The sequence below is a fragment of the Hibiscus syriacus genome, unplaced genomic scaffold, assembly GCF_006381635.1.
Source record: "Hibiscus syriacus cultivar Baekdansim isolate YM2019G1 unplaced genomic scaffold, ASM638163v2 tig00000002_pilon, whole genome shotgun sequence".
NCBI lineage: Eukaryota > Viridiplantae > Streptophyta > Magnoliopsida > Malvales > Malvaceae > Hibiscus > Hibiscus syriacus.
The window spans coordinates 23917-47115 of NW_024061752.1; the positions used below are offsets into that span (position 1 = coordinate 23917).

Sequence of the window (23199 nt, forward strand, 5' to 3'; positions counted from 1 at the left end):
CTATCAATATCGTTCAAGTATCAATACTTATCCTTGTGGTATTGATATCGGACTAATATTACAAACTTCAAACTTAATTTTAGTATTGATACTTAAGGTGAGTGTCGATACAATTAGAGGAGATATTAATACATAGATACTCAGGATGAGTATTAATACCATTCAGGTGATATCGATGCTCACAAGTGAATACCTATATCAACTAGAATTATTTAAACTTTGAATCTTTTGATATCGATGCTCAAGATGAGTATCCATACTCGTAGTGAAATGTAAGAGATTCTTACACGTCTTAAGGTTGGCTTTTAATCTTTACTAAAAGGATAAAATGTATATAGTTGAGTATAATTGGGCCGATTAATTGTTAATGACTTACATATCACATTGTTATAATTTTTTATTAGTGGCTTATTTGTGATAAAGTTGTTATGTGCATAAATGGCAAAACTTCCACGTTAATGTAAATGGGAATGTTTAATTCCCAAAACAAGGTTGTAATGCTATTATTTCCCCAAATGGGGTGTTTGCTACAGTTAAGTTTGATCTCCCGGCGTCTTTGCATGGAAGCTTGGAGCTCTTGGCTTCTTTGCATGGAAGGTTGGAGCTCTCGGCGTCTTCAACACAATTTTCATGGATATATCGGCGTCTTTCATGTGTTTTTACAGCCAAATGTTACAGCAAAACTAGGAAAGTCTGAAACCCGTCTAACACATGAGAGTAGGTTTCAGTGTTTGAGATGATGTTTAACGTCATAATAATAATGCACTTTGCGAACTGATAATACAACTTGATTAATAATGCACTTGCTGCTTGATATGAACGAATGGTTGATATTACAATGCTCTTTCTCAATCCTTGGAAGTAATACAACTCATCATTGTTCAAAGTGATCATAAAAGAATTTGCTTCCTAAACTTTAACCTGCATCTAATGCACTGAACACAAAATCAAACCCAGTTTTCTATACCATAAATAATGAGCTTAAAACAATCTTCATATCTCAAACAATAAGCAGTAAAGCAACAAAAGTAAATCCATGGTTTCGGTTTCCTGATTTTGTTGTAACCTTTGGCTGCAAAAACACATGAAAGACGTCGAGATATTCATCATGCATGAAAATTGTGTTGAAGACGTCGAGAGCTCCAACCTGCCATGCAAAGACGCATCTGTTGAAGACGCCGGGAAATCAAACTTAACTGTAGAAAACACCCCATTTGGAGAAATAATAGCATTACAACATTGTTTTGGGAATTAAACATTCCCATTTGCATTAACGTGGAAATTTTGCCATGCATAAATTTGATTTAGTACGAAATAATTTAAGTGAATCAAATATTAATTTAGAGTAAATTACTCATTTAATATTTAAATTATCAATTTTAAACTATTTTAATAGTGACAGGATATTTTTTTAATTATTATTTAACTAATTTTAATCAACTAATAAAGTAGTGACATGTGTAGCCACCTTATCTAACAAAATCTACGCCCAAGGGATGTTACCAAGATTTGAACCTAGGTCTCAGATGGAAAACCCAAGCTTTAGACCATCAAAGCTAAGCACACATTTGGTTTCGTTTTACCAGAGCATATATTTAAGTTATATTAAATTGTCACTATAAATAAAACAAAATTCTATTATTCGAACTTGAGATACCTCGCAAAAATATTCAAGTATTTAACCACTAAATAATATTTAAAATTTAATGCAAATCAAAGTTATTATTTAACTTATATAAATATTAATTTAAAATTAAATAATTTCTCATTTTATTAGAAATAAGAAGATAATTAAACAAGTATTTAAAATTATTATTTATAATTAATTAATAATGTCAAATTAAAATTAATATTTTATCATTGAAATTATTTAAATAATTTTAAATATAATTTATTATAAATTTGTATTTAAAATTTAATGATTAACTAAATATAAATAATTTTAAAATATATTTTCTAATTTTTTTAGTTTAAATTTTAAATAATTAAATACATCTAATTTTAAACTACTTATAATATAATTTTTATGATATTTATTTATTTTTAAAATAATTTAAATTTTATATTTCACTATAAATAAATATCATAAATTTAATTTTTTAAATAAACTAATATTAATTTTACAAAATTTATAAATAATTATTTTATTTTTTATTTTAAATTGAAGTGAGTATAAGTTAAATAATAACTTTGTTTTGTATTAAATTCTAAATATTATTTAGTGGTCAAATAATTGAATATTTTCGTGATATCTAAAGTTGGAATTATAGAATTTTGGTTTATTTATAGTGGAAGTTTAATATAATTTAAATATACGCTTTGCTGAAGTAAAATACATTATTTGCCTAGTTTTGATGGTTTAGTGCTTGGTTGTTTTTTAGAGTCCTAGGATCAAATCTTGCCAATCCCCCATGCGGAATATTTTGTTAGTTTTTCTTCTTCTAATAAGGTGATGATACGTGTCATCACCTTATTAATCGATTAAAACTAATTAAATAATCATATAAATAATAATTAAAAATATCACGTCAACTCTGTCTTTAAGTTTTTAACAATCGGGTGTTAAAATTAAACAAAAACTAAACGTTAGGTATGATTTTAAAAAATTGAAAGTTTAGGTACTAAAATTGATCAAAACTGATAATTTAGATACTAAACTCATAATTTAACATATTAATTAAAATGTTTTAAATTAGACCTAAATTTGTAAATTGGGGTTCATGGATTTTGGTGTGACATTACTGATTCGAGTTCGATTTTTGAACCAGGTTAAAGATATTATAGATAAATCGAGGTTCATGGATTGTGGTGTGACATTACTGATTCGAGTTCGACTTTTGAACCAGGTTAAAGATATTATAGATTTAAGGTTTAAAATTTAAGGTGTTACACTGATTGATAATTGATAATAATTAAAGATACGTTGTAAGATTTTCTTTTAATTAACCTAGATTAATCTGATTAACTTGAGATAATTTTACATATAATTATTTTAATAAGTTCAAAATTAAATTATTGAAATACTAATACTATAAAATACTATAAAATATATAGAATTATTTTTTGTTTATTATAATATAAATTAATCTCACCTCATCTCTTTCTCTATATGGGCAATCACTGCAGCTTAATAAATATTCATGGCCTTGCACATGTGGCTGCTAATTTATTCACAGAATTAGAATATATAAATGCTACTAATATTTTGTGATATCTTTTAAAGTGAAAGCCTTAATAATCCTCTTGGAATTCTTTCGATTTTCAAACCAGGTTAAGGATGTTATAGATTTAGGGTTTGAAATTTAAGGTGTTACATCGCTTCCGTATTTTATCTATTGATTCGTCTAGTGAAGGAAGAATAAATTTATCTAGAATTCTTCTTTTAGATTTTTTTTTTTTTTGCATTTTTTCTATAAATTTCTTTAAATTTACATATGATTGTTGTGGAACTATATCGCGACGACAGTTGTTTTAATTAGGGTTTGAGATAACCTCACATGCACGTAATGAATTTTGATCGATTAATGGGTTATGGGTATTGTAATTGAATTTGAGTTTTAACCGAGTTAAATTTGGATAATAGGCTGGTAATTTGGGTTTTAAAGGTTGAATTTGTAAACAGGCTTTTGTAAAAGGATCTTGTAATTTATTGGGCTTAATGCATTTATTTAAATAATATATATATATATATATATATATAATTACTTTGAATTGATTGTATCTGAAAATTAGAGATTCTAAAGTGGGTCAAACAAAATTAAAATATTACAGTTTTATTCAAATTACAATACTTAAACTATTCATAATCCCTAAATCTAATGTAATTCTTCCAAAATATACTTAAACTCGTGATATTTTAGATGTTACAACAACTATACAAACTAGATTAATGCTTCATTAATATAAATTTCAATAGTTTAATTTATAATGTGCATGTAATGTAAAATAAATATAATTTAATATTTATTAGATTTTATATGTTAAAACATTTAATTTTAACATAATAATGAATGATTTCCTAGTTTTAATTAAGAAATAATTTAAACTAATAAGACATTAATTATTTATAAATTCGAACAGTTCAAATTATAATAAAATTATGATTTGAAATGGATCCTATAATTTAATATTTATCGGATTTTATCTATTTATATTTGATTGTGATATAATAATAAATAATATTTTAAAATACAATGTTGTACAGTTCAAAATGAATATAAAAGCGTGCTTTCATATTTTATTAGATTTTTCTCAATTTATTTATTATTTATTTAATTGTAATAAGATAATAAATTTGTTTTTATGTTCAAATATTAGAGAGATAAACCATCGATTTTATTTAAAATAAATCATTCATTTATATTTTATGTTTATCATTATTTATCTTTTATTAAATTCTCGAAATTCTTATAAAACAAGAATCTGTTTGCTTCTACATTTTGTTTTGAATTTTATCTCTCCTTTGAATTTTTCAATTTTGAAAATTTCAACAAAATCATAAAGAATGTAAAACATAATCCAAAAAATTATTAAAAATTCAAATTTTATTTTGTTATTTTTATGTTTTAATTTGTAATCATATTTATTTTATCTTTTAAAAATTAAAAAATTATAAAAACTTTTAAAATTTAAAGAGTTAATTGCACCATATGTCCCCAAACTATTGCCCCATTTTAAATTGGTCCTTAAACTTTTGAATATACCAATTCCATCCCTAAACTATAACCCTCATTCTAAATTAAACCTTAAAATTTTGAAAATTTCAATTTCATCCCTAAACTATAACCCTCTATCTAAATTAGTCCCTAAACTTTTTGGGCATTCCAATTTAATCCCAAATCTATCCAAATATGCAATTAGTTTCAACCATAATTTAGCCTAAATTTTTTTCAAATATATAATAATATAACTTGATCTACCGATTTTATTAAGAATGGATGTGACTAGTATATAACTTGACCTACCAATTTTATAATAATATAATTTGAATGTTTAAAAAGTTTGGGGACCAATTTAGAATGAAGGTAATAGTTTGGGGATGAAATTAAAATATTCAAAATTTTGAGGATTAATTTAGAATTTTAGTCATAATTTAGAGATAGAATTGAAACATTTAAAAGTTTAGAGATCAATTTAAAATAAGTTTCATACTTCAAAAACATATAATGCGATTAACTCAAATTTAAAAGAAATATTAAAGTATTAGAACTATGAATGTCGTCGTATCATTACATCGTCGTCTACTGAATCATGATCATAATTACAGCATCTTCGCGGTTTCACCAAAACATCGATGAGAGTGAATAGACCGAGCAGATGCAGCAACAACAACAACCGAGATCGAAGATCTATCTAGATCAATGGCCAGCGGTGAAGTACGAGATGAAGAGCGGCTTGGGTTTCTGTGTAGTGGAATTGGTCGTGTACGAGTTGAAGGAGAGAGTACAAGAGGTGAAAACGACGGTTTTTTAGGCGGAGACCAATGTGGAGGCTGTTGATGATAGAGATGGAGAAGGTGGAGAGTTTGCTATCTCGAAATCAGAGTGGATTCCTTTGAGGAGAATGGATTCGTCGGATGTTCTGTTTCCGGTGGAGAAACCACCAGCTTCCTCTAGATTCAGTCACCGAAAACCTGTCAAAGTTAGTCCTTAAGGTATATTTAGTAGATTTCTTTTCCCATCGATTTTGTTCATTTCTGTTGTTCTGTCAAAGGCAATCATGGCAATAGAAACAATAATGATAAGATAAAGGGTTGTTCTGTTGTTGCCGTTGAAGGTCAAGGTAAGTAAGATGGGGGATTTGAGTTGTTGCCGTTGAATCTGACCGGAGGAAGCTTTGATTTTTCTGTCATGTGGGAGCAGGTCTATGTCTAGCGGACGTAACTATAGTGAAGAAACATTTGCTGATAAAGAAAACAATGTGAGGGTGGTCTGCTGACATTGGGGTTTGTCGGTGGTCGATTGCCATTGGGGCTTGGCGGTGGTCAGCTGGGATTAGGGATGGCAATGGGTCGGGTCGGGTCGGGTTTTTGGGCCACCCGACCCGATCCGACCCGAATATATGACTTAGAAACCCGACCCGACCCGACCCGACCCGACCCGAAATAATAATAATAAAAATTTTATTCAATGAAAACAGTGACTTAATTGAAAAAAATTATATATGGAGGGACATTATTGTAATTATCCCTAAATATATAGGATAAAATTATATATATTTTTCGGGTCGGGTCGGGTCGAATTTTTTTTACCCTAAACCCGATCCGACCCGACCCGAACCCGAATTTTTTTAAAAAAAATCCGACCCGATCGGGTCGAGTCGGGTCGGAACCCGTCGGATTCGGGTTGAGTTGCCATCCCTAATTGGGATTGGGGTTTAGCGATGGTCGAACTGGGATTGGGGTTTAATTTTTGGTTACTTTAATTTTATTTTTCTTTTTAAGTTAAATGTTGTATAATATTAAATATTGATAAAAATACCATATCATAGTAAAAGATATATATATATTTTTAAAGAGAATCGCCTCAGTGACAAAAAATGTCTTATAATTTACGATTTTAACCAACTTTTTTTTGATTTGCCAAAATGACCAACAAAATCGCAATGCGAAATAAAAATCGCAACGCGATCTCCAGAATCGCAAATCAGTTCCCAGAATCGCAATGCGATAGTACAAATTCGCATTGCGATTTTCCAGAATCGTAACGCAAATATGAAAATCGCAACGCGAACATATAAATCGCAACGCGATTCTGACTATCGCAACGAGTATTCGTAAAATCGAAACGCGTATCCGTAAATCGCAACGACAATACGTAAAATCGCAACGCGTATCCGTAAATTGCAACGAGAATACGTAAATCGCAACGCGTATATGTAAATCGCAACGAGAATACGTAAAATCGCAACGCGATCGATAATTCGCAACGCGATCCCCGGTATCGCAAATCAGTTTCCAGATTCGCAACGCGATTCTGACTATCGCATTGCGATTTCCCAAATTCGTGTTGCGATTTTCCTAATTCGCAACGCGAATACGTAAATCGCAACGAGATTCTGACTATCGCAATACTGAATTTCAAATTTGTAACTCGATTTCTGAATTCGCAACAGGTTTTAATTTCGCAACACAAATGTTTTGGGTATATAACTACGCAGCAGCAGCAACTCATAACCTAAATCCCTAAATCACAACTCATTCCATCTCCATCTATCACTCTCTCCGGCGACATCCGTTCCTATATCCAACGACATCCTTCCCCATCCGGCAACAGGTTTTAGTTTCGCAACTCGTTTGTTTAGTAAATTAATTTACAATAATGAAATCATCTAATGTTGATCATGTTTGGATAGATTTATGTTTTGGAGGGTCATGGGAGAATGTTCATGGTGTTTTACAATATATGCCTTTACCCATGAATCTTCAACTAAAACTGTCATTAAAAAAGTTAACTTATGAAACTCTAATGTTACGTGTTGCAAATAAATTGAATTTAGAGCCCCTAAGTGGATTTAGGCTATCTTATCAGAGAAATGGTAAAGTTTATTTGTTAACCGACAATGAAGATGTTGAACAATTCATTGTTTACATTAGTGTTTCAAGTGATGATGTTACATTGTATGTTGCTGAACCTAGAAGTAGTGAAGTTGGGTCAGTAGCGGATAGTAATCAACTAAGTTTTTCAACCCCAGTTTATGGTGCTCAAAATTTAATGGTTCCACCACAATTTCATCATCAAGCAAATATTGTTTCACCACATTTCCAATACCAAACACAATCTCAAAACCCACAACCTTTCCCTAATCCAAATCCCAGTCAACTTTCAGCACCAAATTCCGGTTTTCGTATTGACCAGTTAGACGATGATAAGCCAACAGAAAAAATTGTGAGTACTAGTCAGTATTCGAAATTTGATCTTGGTCAATACCCAGACTTTGATCTTGGTCAATACTCGAATTTTGATGATTTTTCAGAAGAAGAAACAGACCCTGCGTGTAATGATTTTGATATTGGTCAATACCCGAATTTTGATGATGAAACAGCCGTTGCCGAGGAAGATGTTGTTGATGATAATGAGGAGGAAGTTACGACTGTAAATGAACATGTTGAACATCCATTCTGTAATTCATATAACACTGAAGAAGAAAAAGAAGAAGAAGAAATCCCCAAAGAAAAGTCCCCGAAAAAAATGCCACGGGAGTATAACTGGAATATGCCAGAATTACTTCAGATACCGGAAGAAGAGTTGGTAAAGATAGCAGTTGATTGTTACACAAAAAATATTCGTATCAAGAAAGATGATTGTTTTGATACAAAGGAAGACTTGAAGATAGCTTTGTATACGAAATGTGTGGAAGATGGCTATCAACTAAAAGTTAACAAATCAAGCAAAGATCGTTTCGAAACAAGGTGTATGATTGACAAAAACTGTATGTGGCGTATGATATCAAAGAGGATAAAAGATTGCGAAATGTTTCAAGTTAGGACTTTTATTGATAAACATACTTGTTCAAGAACCCAAGTTTTTCCTTACCATAGACAGGCAAACAAAAAGGTGTTGGGTGGTTTTCTGGCTGAGTTAATGTTTTTGGATGGTAGGGTATATCGGGGACATGAAATTATGACTGACATGAATGCTCGGTTCAAGATTAGTATTTCATATTCTCAAGCTTGGAGAGCCAAATGTTATTCCTTGGAATTGTTGAGGGGGTCGCCAGAAGCATCGTTTGCCCAACTGCCGGCTTATTGTCACAATTTAAAGCTGAAAAATCCTGGGTCGGTAACTCATATCAAAACAGATAGAGATGGATGCTTTGAGTTGCTGTTTATCGCCATTGGTGATGCGGTTAGTAAATCAATATAATTTTGTTAACTCATTTTTGTTAGTTACATGCATTTCACATTTAAATGATTATATTTCTTGTGTATATGATTTTGTAGATTCGTTCGTTTATTAATTGCATGCGCCCAGTTATTATAGTTGACGGAGCACATTTAAAAGGTCGATACCTTGGAGTAAATGTAACAACCCGAAAATTTCAAAATAATATTTAATTGGGAATTGGGGTTTTAATTGTGAAAATTGGTGGATTTTTGGGGACTAAATTGGAAGATTTTAAAACTTGTAGCTTGTTTTAGAGTTAAAGAAAATTCAGGGACCAAGCCCTGAATTTACCCCCAAAAAAAATAGGTATTTGGTTTATATATATGATATATGCGTGAATTGGGTTCTGAAAATCAGAACCCAATTCCTCCCAAATTTCCATTTCCTTACCTCAACTTCCGACGACGATTTCGACACCGTCCGAATTCCGATCGTCGTTTTGAAAGTACCATCATGTTCTTTATCGAGTCAGGAACAATCCCCTCAATTTAATTGAAGCGAAACGCTGCCAAACGTCGTGAATTTCAAGTCAAAGCATCGACGTTCTTTTTAAGCTCAATCGCCTAGAAAATCCTAAATTCATCGCCGATCGTTGCTCCGTTTACGACACCTCCCACACCATCGTGTTCCTTGTGCCGTTCCGAGTCCGCCGGTGTCATCCTCGATCTCCGTTGACGGCGGCTCGTGGGGAGGTGGATCAGTAAAAGATTCGGCCAAGTCGAAATCGAGCTCTCCGCCGTTCAAAAATTTGAACCGATCTTTGTAAGTATCTCGAAATCGCTCAAAATAATTTTTAGAAATTTTTCCGTGATTTTTAGAGCCCCGAAGGACGTCGCACGTGCCACACGCACTGCCGCAGGCGAGTGAACATTGGAAACCAGTTTTGACCGGTTTAACCGGTTTTGACCTGTTTGACCGGTCACGACCCGTTTACCCGTTGACCCGACCCGTTGACCGTTGACCGGTGCTATTCTGGGAATTAATTCGGTTTTGGTGCTATTATGGGAATTAATTCGAAATGGGTGCTAATTTGGTAATTTTTTTTAAAAAGGGTGCTATTTGTGTAAAATGTTTGACAGTTTGTTGACCTTCTTTGACCATAACTTTGACCGGCTATTAAACGACCTTTGTTTTCGACCACAAATACCTATCCTGATAGTTTTCGACGTCCCGAATCCGTTTTTGGGGTCCGTTTCACTAAATTCAAACCCGAAAGTCTCCAAATCATCCAGTCAAACCCGTTGACTTTATTTTTGACCAAGAATTTGAAATTTCGGAAGGTCATACTTTATGTTTTTCGACGTCCTGAATTTGATTCCGAAGTCCGTTTTACGAAATTCTGAACCGAAATTCCCGAATCGAGCTTGTAAACCCAAAAGGCTTAATATTTTAATATTTTGATTATTTAAATGAGATTTGGTCAAGGATTTATTCAATAAAAATATTTTATGAAGGTACTCGTATTTCACCTGAGCAAGGATCAATTAGGTCTGGTGTTATCCGTTCGTTAGATCAGCCTGAACCGCGTACTACGAGAATTACCCGTAGGTTTCCGTATATTATTTAAATAATATTTAGATTATTTATATTAGGATTCCAATATGGATTTTTCCAATTCGTATGATCTAGCGCTACAGCAGAACGTGATCGACAGACTCAGTAATAGGCTTCCCTATCTGATTTCTCAGACTGTTACAGGTGTGTTTCCCAACAGTGTTAATTATTTTCTGTTTTAAAATATACATCTGAACATTATGTATATGACATCTGATTTGCCACATATTTCTGATATGATTTCTGGTTACGGTATTTTATACCAATTTTCTGAATATTGAATATTCGATATCTGAAATTCTGTATACTACTCACTTGTCTTCTGATTTCCGTATTTCTGTATATTATTGTTAAGCATGAACACTTTTATGTTTTAAAGATTTAATCATTGTTTCATTCAAATACATTCATGAACATCTCCATCATTGGGGGTATCGTTGAAGGAAGTATATCCGTAGGTTCCTCGGCTTTGTGCTCAGGGCCTTATTTGTTGTGTGGGCTGGGTGTATGGTTCTGGGGAACCTACACATTCTGTTGTGATGGGCTGGGGGTAGTGTTCATTTTTTTTTACGACATGATTGCATAAACCGACTTTACTGGAATATTTTTATCAGTATGTTTTTATATACACTGTATGGAACACACTGGTTTTTAGCTCATTCTGTAGTTTTTACCATTTTTCAGATAACAGCAGACCATAAGCTAGCAGATTTGGCATCAGGAGAAATCAACTACTTTTTTGTACGAACATATATTTCTATATGTTTTTTTTTGGTTATGTTTGGTGACATGTATTTTATTATCATTTTGGACATATTTGTATTATTAATATTATGTTCTATATTATATTTATCGTCCTATAAGTGGGAAAAAAAACACTCTGAATGGGATATGTGACCACTTAGGTTTGGGTCTAACTCACAGACCGGGTCTAGGGGGTTACATTTGGTGGTATCAGAGCTTTCGGTTTTAAACACTCGGACTGTATATGGGTCCTAAACTTTGAATTTTTAAGAAATAAAAAAAAATGTCACCTTAGTTATGATTTAAAGTTTTATCGAGATCCCTGATGCTAATCTGACATATGTTTCAAATTCTTCTGTAGAGCCTTATAGATCCAACGATGAATACTGCTAGAGGTCGTAGGACAGGACGTGGACGTGGTAGAGGGCGATCACTCGACCTTCTGTTACGATAGATGATCCGATGTCACCACGTGATCCTCCTGTTCAGCAAGTAGATACGACTCTTTCTCATGATGATCAGTTTACTCCTGTGAGAGACCCTCCCGTCACTGAAGATGAGGATTCTGAGATGAATGAAGACGCCATTAATAGAGCTATCTTCGCATGTTTCAGAGAGCTGCTAGAGCCCCTAGTAACATGACTGCAGTAGAGATTTCAAATTCTCTGGTTGCTGCTGGTGTAGTACCATTCGAGGGTATTACTGGTGGACCTCCGACAGACGCTGAGTATTGGCTGGAGGACACAGAAAGGATTATGGATGAGATGGACCTCAGACCTGAGCAAAAGTTAAAGGGGGCCCTAACTATGTTGAAGAAAGAAAGCTTCAGATGGTGGCAATCCATTTCTGGTAGTATTCCGAGGAACCAAACATGGGATCTTTTCAAGACGCGCTTCCGAAGTCGCTACATCGGAGAGAGATATCTGCAGGAGCGACGCCAGGAGTTTCAGAATCTGGAGCAGGGTAATATGTCTGTTATGGATTATGAGGTTGAATTCATCCGATTGAGCCGATATGCTCCTGGACTTGTGGATACTGAGACAATCGATGCTTGAGGTTCGAGAATGGACTCAGGTATGAAATCAGGAGTCGAGTCGCTACTCACCGAGAGAGGAATTTTGATGCTTTGGTTGAGATAGCCAAGACTGCTGAGGAAATAGAGCGACTGGGTATGGAGCATCGGAGAGATAGTGATCGAGCTCAAACCCGATTCAGGAGGCCTTCTGGTTCTGTTAATTCTTCTGCACATCCTAGCAAGAGGCAGGGGTGAATCTTTTCAGAGAGGTAGTGCAAGTGCCAGGCCTGTAGCATCCAGTTCTTCAGCTATTCAATCTTCTAGACCTGTTGATTCTGGTTCGCAGCCATGTAATTATTGTGGAAAACCTCATCCTGGGGAATGCAGGAGAAATTTGGTACCTGTTTTAAATGTGGTTCTGGTGACCATTTTATAGGGATTGTCCATTATCAGTTACTACAGTTCAGACGCCAGCTCGTACTCCCGCTCGTACTCAGAGTACTGTTCAGACTCCTGTAGGTGGTCGTACTCAGGAGAGAGCACCTGGATCGGCTAATAGAGGCCGAGCATCTCAGAGTAGGGGTCCAATCAGATCTGAAGCCAGACAACCTGCATTGGTTTACACTGCTAGACTTCGACAAGATCGAGATGGGCCTGATGTGACTGCAGGTACTGTTACTATTCATTCAGTTCCATACTTTGCATTGTTTGATAGTGGCTCTACAAATTCCTATGTATACATTCCGTTTCTGAGGGTCTAAATATTCCTGTTGAGAATACTGAGCGTTCAGTGATAGTTCAAAGTCCCTTAGGTCAATCTATTGTGTTGGATCGTATTTTTAGAGAGTGCCCTATAGAGATCAATGGGGAGATTTTTCTGGCTGACCTGATGGAGTTACCCTTTGAAGAGTTCGATTTGATTCTTGGCGTAGATTGGTTGGACAAACATCGAGTAAATATTGATTTTGAGACTAAGAGAGCTGTTCTGAAGACCCCAGATAATCGAAAGATTGTAATGATTGGGGAACGACGGGGATTTCTGACGAATGTTGTGTCTGCCTTGGTAGCGGAGAAGATGATCAGGAAGGGTTCCGAGGCGTTTCTTGCTTATATTTTGGACACTAGGAGATCGCAATCCGATATTGAAAGCATCCGAATTGTCAAGGAATTTCTGATGTTTTTCCCGAGGAGTTGCCTGGATTACCTCCTGATAGAGAAGTCGATTTGTGATTGAAGTCTATTCTGGTTCCACCCCGGTTTCAATGGCTCCTTATCGTATGGCCCCAAAGGAGCTTAAAGAACTGAAAATCCAACTCCAGGAGTTGTTGGACAGGGGATTTATCCGACCCAGTGTATCACCGTGGGGAGCTCCAGTTCTCTTTGTCAAGAAGAAGATGGGACATTGAGACTCTGTATTGATTATAGAAAACTAAACAAACTCACTGTTAAAAATAAATATCCTCTACCCAGAATCGACGATCTATTTGACCAATTTCGAGGGGCTTCTATCTTTTCAAAGATAGACTTAAGATCTGGTTATTATCAACTTAAAGTGAAAGATTCGGATATTCCGAAGACTGCTTTCCGTACTCGATATGGGCATTATGAGTTTTTAGTGATGTCATTCGGGTTAACTAATGCCCCTGCTGCTTTTATGGATCTGATGCATATAGTGTTTCGACCTTATTTGGACCAGTTTGTAGTGTATTCATTGATGATATACTGGTGTATTCTAGAAGTGAAGTAGAACATGAGGAGCATTTAAGAATTGTTCTTCAGACTCTAAGGGAGAATAAGCTATACGCTAAGTTGAGCAAGTGTGAGTTCTGGCTCAGCGAAGTGACTTTTCTTGGACATATCGTCTCCGCTGATGGCATTCAGGTGGATCCAAGCAAAGTGGAGGCTATTCTGAACTGGAAGCAACCTAGAAACGTCTCTGAGATCCGTAGTTTCTTGGGCTTAGCTGGTTACTATCGTCGTTTCGTTGAGGGGTTCTCCCTTATTGCAGCTCCTCTGACGAAACTATTAAGGAAAGATGTTCCATTTGTCTGGTCTGAGGACCAACAAGCTAGCTTTGAGAAATTGAAGACTATTCTAACTCAAGCCCCAGTGTTGATTCAGCCTGAATCTGGGAAGGATTTTTCTGTCTACAGTGATGCTTCTCATTCTGGATTAGGATGTGTTTTGATGCAAGATAGGAAAGTTGTCGCTTATGCGTCACGTCAGTTAAGGCCGCATGAGCGTAACTATCCTACTCACGATCTGGAATTAGCTGCTGTGGTTTTTGCTTTAAAGATCTGGAGACACTACCTCTACGGAGAAAAGTGTTATATCTATACTGATCATAAGAGTCTGAAGTATCTGCTTACTCAGAAAGAATTAAATTTGAGACAGCGTCGCTGGTTGGAGCTTTTAAAGGACTATGATTTTGAGATAGAATATCATCCAGGGAAGGCTAATGTAGTGGCAGACGCCTTGAGCCGTAAGGCGATATTAGACCTCAGAGCCTTATTTGCCAACTTGAGCTTATTTGATGATAATAGTTTGTTAGCAGAGTTACAGGTTAAACCTACTTTGGCCGAGGAGATTAAGGCTAAACAACTCCTTGATAACTCGTTGCTTCCCATTATTGAACAAGTTAAGCAAGGATCGAGTTTGGAGTATACTGTGGATCAGGATGGTATTTTGTGTTTCACGGTCGTTACTGCGTCCCTAAAGATGATGAGTTGAGACGGGTTATTCTTCAGGAAGCTCATAGTAGTCCTTATGCTATGCATCCTGGCGGGGACAAAATGTACAATAATCTCAAAGAGCGCTACTTTTGGACTGGTATGAAGAAAATATTTCAGATTTTGTGGCGAGGTGTTTGACTTGTCAGCAGGTTAAGGCAGAGCACCAACATCCATCTGGATTATTACAGTCAATTAAGATTCCTGAGTGGAAATGGGAGCGTATTACGATGGACTTCGTTACTGGTCTTCCTCTAACTCCTTCCAAAAAGGATTCTATCTGGGTGATTGTTGATCGACTCACCAAGTCAGCGCACTTTATCCCTATTCGAGTTAATTATTCTCTGGATAAACTGGCTAAATTGTACATTTCTGAGATCGTTAGACTTCATGGTGTTCCGTTGTCTATCATATCTGATCGAGATCCGAGATTCACTTCCAGGTTCTGGAAAGCTTTGCATGAGGCTATGGGTACTCGTTTGAATTTCAGTACAGCTTTTCATCCTCAAACTGATGGACAGTCTGAGCGAGTGATTCAGGTGTTGGAGGATATGTTACGGGGCTGTGTGATTGATTTCCGTGGTAGTTGGGAAGATTTCTTGCCATTAGCTGAGTTTGCTTACAATAATGGTTATCAGGCAAGTATTCGCATGGCACCGTACGAGGCTCTGTATGGACGTAGATGTCGTACTCCTATATGTTGGACAGAGTTACATGATAGAAAAACTTTGGGTCCAGATTTGGTTCGAGAAACTGAAGATACTGTCAGACTGATCCGTGATCGCTTAAGAGAGGCATTTGATAGGCAGAAGTCATACGCAGATAAGCGACGTAAGGATATCGAGTTTGAGGTTGAAGACCAGGTTTTTCTCAAGGTATCTCCATGGAAGAAGGTATTGAGATTTGGACGTAAAGGTAAACTGAGTCCGCGATTTATTGGGCCGTATCGTATTCTGAAGAAAGTTGGACCTGTTGCTTATCAGCTTGAGTTGCCTTCCCAGCTCAGTCGTATTCATAATGTTTTTCATGTTTCTATGTTGAGGCGATACCGTCCAGATCCAGATCACATCATTCAGGTTGATGAGGTAGAGCTGAGACCTGATTTGTCATATGAGGAGGAGCCTGTTCAGGTTTTAGAGAGGGATGAGCGAGTTCTTCGGAATAGGCGTATTCCAATGGTCAAAGTTCAGTGGAGTAATAGTAGCCCCTCAGAAGCTACTTGGGAGACATTGGAGTCAATGGAGATCCAATTTCCTCATCTGTTTTCATAAGGTAAATTTCGAGGACGAAATTTCTTGTAGAGGGGAGAATTGTAACAACCCGAAAATTTTAAAATAATATTTAATTGGGAATTGAGGTTTTAATTGAGTAATTGGTGAAAATTTGGGGACTAAATTGGAAGTTTTTAAAACTTGAAGCTTGTTTAAGAATTAAAGAAAATTCAGGGACCAAGTCCTGAATTTACCCTAAAATGTTAGGTAAGGGCTATTATATACGTGAATTGGTTTCTGATTTCAGAAACCAATTCTTCCCAAATTCCCTCTCCCAACCTCAACTGCCGACGACAATCCCGACGCCGTCCGAATTCCGATCGTCATTTTAAAACCACCATCGTGTTCATCATCAAGCGAGGAACAAACCCTTCAATTTAATTGAAGCGAAACGCTGCCAAACGTCGTGAATTTCAAGTTAAAGCATCGACGTTTTTTTTAAGCTCAATCGCCTAGAAAATCCTAAATTCATCGCCGATCGTTGCTCCTTTTACGACACCTCCCGCACCATCGTGTTCCTTGTGCCGTTCCGAGTCCGCCGGTGTCATCCTCGATCTCCGTTGACGGCGGCGCGTGGGGAGGTGGATCAGTCAAAGATTCGGCCGAGTCGAAATCGAGCTCTCCGCCGTTCAAAAATTTGAACCGATCTTTGTAAGTATCTCGAAATCGCTCAAAATAATTTTTAGAAATTTTTCCGTGATTTTTAGAGCCCCGGAGGACGTCGCACACGCCCACACGCGCCGCCGCAGGCGAGTGAACGCTGGAAACCGGTTTTGACCGGTTTAACCGGTTTTGACCGGTTTGACCGGTCACGACCCGTTTACCCGTTTACCCGACCCGTTGACCCGACCCGACCCGACCCGTTGACCGTTGACCGGTGCTATTCTGGGAATTAATTCGGTTTTGGTGCTATTCTGGGAATTAATTCGAAATGGGTGCTATTTTGGTAATTTTTTTAAAAAGGGTGCTATTTGTGTAAAATGTTTGACAGTTTGTTGACCTCCTTTGACCAGAACTTTGACCGGCTTTGACCAGCTATTAGACGACCTTTGTTTTTGACCAAGAATACCTATCCTGATAGTTTTCGATGTTCCGAATCCGTTTTACTAAATTCAAACCCGAAAGTCTCCAAATCGTCAGTCAACCCCGTTGACTTTAATTTTGACCAAGAATTCGAAATTTTGAAAGGTCATACTTTATATTTTTCGACGTCCTGAATTTGATTCCGAAGTCCGTTTTGCCAAATTCTGACCCGAAATTCCCGAATCGAGCTTGTAAACCCAAAAGGCTTAATATTTTAATATTTTGATTATTTAAATGAGATTTGGTCAAGGATTTATTCAATAAAATATTTTATGAAGGTACTCGTGTTTCACCTGAACAAGGATCAATTAGGTCCGGTATTATCCGTTCGTTAGATCAGCCTGAACCGCGTACTACGAGAATTACCCGTAGGTTTCTGTATATTATTTAAATAATATTTAGATTATTTATATTAGGATTCCAATATGGATTTTTCCAATTCGTAGGATCTAGCGCTGCAGCAGAACGTGATCGACAGACCCAGCAATAGGCTTCCCTATCTGATTTCTCAGACTGTTACAGGTGTGTTTCCCGACAGTGTTAATTATTTCTGTTTTAAAATATACATCTGAACATTATGTATATGACATCTGATTTGCCACATATTTCTGAAATGAATTCTGGTTACGGTATTTTATACCGATCTTCTGAATATTGAATATTCGATATCTGAAATTCTGTATACTACTGACTTGTCTTCTGATTTCCGTATTTCTGTATATTATTGTTAAGCATGAACACTTTTATGTTTTAAAGATTTAATCATTGTTTTCATTCAAATACATTCATGAACATCTCCATCATTGGGGGTATCGTTGAAGGAAGTATATCCGTAGGTTCCTCGGCTTTGTGCTCAGGGCCTTATTTGTTGTGTGGGCTGGTGTATGGTTCTGGGGAACCTACACATTCTGTTGTGATGGGCTGGGGGTAGTGTTCATATTTTTTTTTTACGACATGATTGCATAAACCGACTTTACTGGAATATTTTTATCAGTATGTTTTTATATACACTGTATGGAACACACTGGGCTTTTTAGCTCATTCTGTAGTTTTTACCATTTTTCAGATAACAGCAGACCATAAGCTAGCAGATTTGGCATCAGGAGAAATCAACTACTTTATTTTGTACGAACATATTTCTATATGTTTTTTTTGGTTATGTTTGGTGACATGTATTTTATTATCATTTTGGACATATTTGTATTATTAATATTATGTTCTATATTATATTTATCGTCCTATAAGTGGAAAAAAAAAACCTCTGAATGGGATATGTGACCACTTAGGTTTGGGTCTAACTCACAGACCGGGTCTAGGGGGTTACAAGATAGCTCTGTCGGAAGAAGTCTGTGAGTCTGAGAGATGAGATGTTGATGTCCCGGCTCAGCGGTCCTCAACAGACAGACCTACCCTGACAAGAGCTCGCTGAGACTTTCGGCAGAGACGCACATCAAGAGTGCTGTTTACCGTGCTAAATTGACGAATCGTATTGTTGTCTAGTGTGTGTTAAAGGGTATCTGCAATGTGTTGAATATGAGAGGATCCCTTCCAAAATTCTCACATACCAAGCATATGATGATCCATTGTATAGTGCCTACAGATCAGTTGTGCAATCTTCAAGCCAAGAGGATACTTTGCTTGATTTTGCATCATGGGAGCCTCCACATGGTCCTTACAGATCATTCAACTATCCATGGAGGAACTTTGTCAAAGTGAGTGGTGCTTTGAGGCATTGTGCATTCATGGTGATGGCGATGCACGGGTGTATGCTCTCGGAAATTCAGGCACCACCGGAGAAGAGAAAGGTTTTCGCTCTGGACATGCAGAGGGCTTGTACCGCGGGGGCTAAAGTGCTGCGTGAGCTCGGAGAAAAAGTCGAAAAGATGGAGAAGTTAAGCTCTGGAGACATACTGAGGGAAGTTCACGAGGCCGGAGAGGATTTGCAGATGAAGGTCGATGACAAATCATATCTTCTAGTCAATTCAGAAAGCTGGGCATCCCCTCCGCATCACAAGGACCTTGAAGAAGAAGCTAAAGAGGATGAGTACAAAGTGGTGATCAAATCCCTGAGTGATATGTCGGTGGAGCCTCCGGATTTGATTACCTGAGAGAGTATGACACAGAAACCGTCCTGGCCCCGTCTCTCCGTTACCGCAGAAGCCTTGATGCAGCCTGGTCAGGACTCCAAAATATACGAGAGAGCTAGCTCGTTATCTCTAGCAACATTCGCATCTCTTGATCGAGTTCGTCGCGAGGCTCCAAAATCTCGTCGATGCATTCGAAGAGCTTAGTGAGAAAGCGAATTTCAAGGATCCCCGCGACCAACCATCTCAAAAGGAGGCAACTGACTGTTGGAACAGATTAATGTGTTGCTTTCGTTCAAACAACTAGAGAGACAAGTGTTTAATATTGATTTTCTGTTGTTGTAGATTCTTTTGTTCAAGTTATTATTTTACATTTGTTCATGGTAATGAAATTTTCTGATGTTTCTAATGCGTTAGTAAAAGCCAGTACATTAGCAGCTAGCTTAGTAAGCGAACATAAGGGGTTCATAAGAGTCGCGATGGATAATGTCAAGCAAACCATTAGGGGGAGAGGAAGCTTCATATATAGCTAGGATCGAAGGGCTATCAAGTTTAGAAAGAAAACCAACCGCCATGTTGGACTCGCGAGGGATGTATGCGAATTGAATATTCCAATCCTCACAAAGGAGAAATATGGATCGCACCAGGGGGGAAAGGACTGTTTTGCAATGGAGGGTTTAGGAGTTTGATCGCTTCTAAATTGTCAGATTGAACAAAGATATGCCTAAAATTATTAAGCTTTGCAATCTTTGAGCCTTCCAAAATGCCCCAAAGTTCAGCATGTAAAACTGTTGTAATTCCAATGCTTTTTGTGAACGAAAGGATGTGTGAGCCAGAATGATCGCGAAATATTCCTCCGATCGAACTTGCGCAAGGCATAACCATCCGACTGGAGGCGGAGACCATTGAATGTGTTCGGCAATTGACGAGTAGGGAAAGGAGTACTGGGAAAGAGCGATATTGTAGAGCTTTGCCCACTGAAATACTACTATGAAGGAGACCAGAAATATCAGAGCAGACTCCGGTGAAGATGAAGGAGTTCCGACGTTTCCATATTTTCCAAATGAGCGATGCGAATAGTTGTTGCCACGGCCCATGATTCAAACGGCAAAGATGAGTACATGAGATTCCATTTAAAACCCAATTCTGCAGAGAATAATTGAAGAAATTATCATGAACAAATGTCCCTGGGAGAGGGTTCCATAACCTGCGAACATTATCACAATCTCTCAATATTTGCAAGAGAGTTTCATCGGGGTCACCACAAAGAGGACATGAAGAGCTGTGAGCAAGAGATCTAGTGAGACGATTGTGATTCTTCAATAATTTGTCAAGGATAGCCAGCCATAGAAAACCACGAATTCATTCAAGGACAGGTAATTCCAAACCAAATTCCAGGAACGATTAACCGGCTGCCATTGATTATGGAGAGGCGAAAATAAGCGTCTTTGACCGACAGCACTTTTATTATTCTCATTCCAGTAACAGCTATCCGGTCCAAGAGAAGCTTGAGGGGGTCGACATATGCCTTAAATGTAAGGCAAAACTGAATGATCGAGCATATTACCAAGGATATCTCATTTAAATAGTACTTTATATTAAATTGACTTGAATTGTAAAAGACTTTATCTAAGGCATAGTTCAAGTGAGCCAAAATGATATATTTTAATGATTTGATTTGTTTTTAAATATCGGATTTAAACTCTTTATATAATATGTACACACTCTTTCGATATTTTCTTTTTAACTTATCTAGTCTACATCATGATCAAGTTGATATATAATACAAAAGAAAATGGTTAGATTGAAGTATGGACCTGATTGAAATGATATTAGTAGTCGGAGGATTTAAGTAGAATGTTTTCAAGTATTAGCTCTCTCTGATAAACACCATCAAGTTAACCCCATTCTTCTCTTCTTCTAAGGTTGTTTCTTCTTTCTCATGGAACCGTGTAGCCTGAAAAATAGCCAAAAAAATTCAGAAAATTAATTTATAATGAATGTTAAAAGATGTTTCTTACAAAAAAATACTTTTTGAAAGCCACGTCGTATGCAATATGCCTTTGCTAACAGATGCTAATCTGAAAATTAATTTATAATGAATGTTAATTCAGAAAATAAATTTTCTAAAGCTGATATTTGAATAAAAAAAAGAGGCCCGTAGAAAGATATATAAGCTCATTATTGTGAAGAAAAGGTAAAAAGGTAGAGCAGGAAAGTTGCATGGCAAAAGTGGAAGGATTCTTCCTCGTGCATGGAAGGAAGCATAGCTTATAACCTTTCCAACTTTTGTCATCATTGTTCCCGACCATTTCTTGCTGTGTTATCTATGTACTTTGTTACATCCATGCCTTCGTCTCTGCTTACCAAGAACCTTCCTTTTCTTTTCTTTTCTTTCCCCAACAATATATATATATATATATATATATATATATATATATATATATATATATATATATATATATATATATATATATATGGGTTATGATTCACTTATATCCAATGTAAAACTCTTAGTTTTATATTTTTTTATGATCGTTAGATGTGGAAATTAAAAGATGAGATTTTTTTTTTTCAGTGAATATATTTTCATTTTCTACTATTAATCTCAATCTTTGATTTCTCTCGTTCAGCGGTCCTAAAAAGATGTAAAATTAACATTAGATCCTACCCCTGTATATAGGGTTTGATAAATCTTTTAAGCCTTCAACGATGTAGTGAATACGAGGATCAAGATTCAAATTTTAGACCACAATACATTAACCTTGATTTCGTAAGAGACAAATAGTTTTTAGATTAATTTTCAAGGTTCGTTTCGTTGTCGATCTTTTACCAAGCGACTGTTATTTACAAGTTTTTCTCTTTTAATAAAAATGGTGAAATTTTCTACTCTTCTAATATTTTTGCATCTATTTTTTATGGTTAAATTTAACGTTAATTCTCTAATAAGTGTTTATTTAGTAATCTTATTGATTTACAACTAATTTAGGTCATCAAATTGATTTTATTATATTGATAGATGCTCGTAGTTTTCTCAAGAGTCCAGATAAATCGAGTTTAAATTATAATATGATATATTATCAACATTTGACCTAATTATAAAATATGTGTCAAACTATATTTTTTTAATTTTTTTAGATATCTAATTGTTTTTTTTATTATAAAAAAACCGGTGCTTAATGTTTCATTTCATTCACATTTCTAGATTTTTCTCTTACACTCGTTAAAAAATATTTTATCGGATAAATGTATACCATGTGACGTCAATATAAATTCTAGGACCCAAAAATTAATCCTAAACACTTTAATTTTTTTTATCAATGCTCTGTCTCACTCTCTCTTATAAAATTAAAAATCTTATTATCAAAAAATCAGTCTTAATATTTTAATTTAGAGAATTTATCTATTCATAGTTTGATTTTATTTATGGTAGTTGTAATAACGAGTTAAGTAAAATATATTGCAGAGCTTGAAGACCCATCAATGGTGGATAATGCCCTTTTTAACGGATATATCAAACTACCTTACAATTAGAGCTATAAATGACACGAGATAGATCGCGAGCTACTCGAGATCGACTCGATCAAGACACGATAAATACTCGGATTGAATGGACTCGACTCGAGTTCTTAACGAGCTGAAATGAGCTAGTTGATATTCGACTCGAAAAGCTCGTGAGCAGCTCGAAAATATAATATATTAAGATTTTATTTTTTTAAAATAAATTATTAATAATATTAATATTTATGTATTGATTTTTTTTTTAAAATACAGTAAAATTTTCATGTATTTAAGATTCAGGTTCAAGTTTGAGTTTGAGGCTTCAATCGAATT

At 35.7% G+C, this 23199-nt stretch overlaps 1 pseudogene; it reads left to right on the forward strand.

Moving 5' to 3' along the window:
* Nucleotides 1-18756: 18756 nt before the first annotated feature.
* On the forward strand, nucleotides 18757-19677 carry LOC120126138 (annotated as a pseudogene).
* The last annotated feature ends 3522 nt before the right edge of the window (nucleotides 19678-23199 follow it).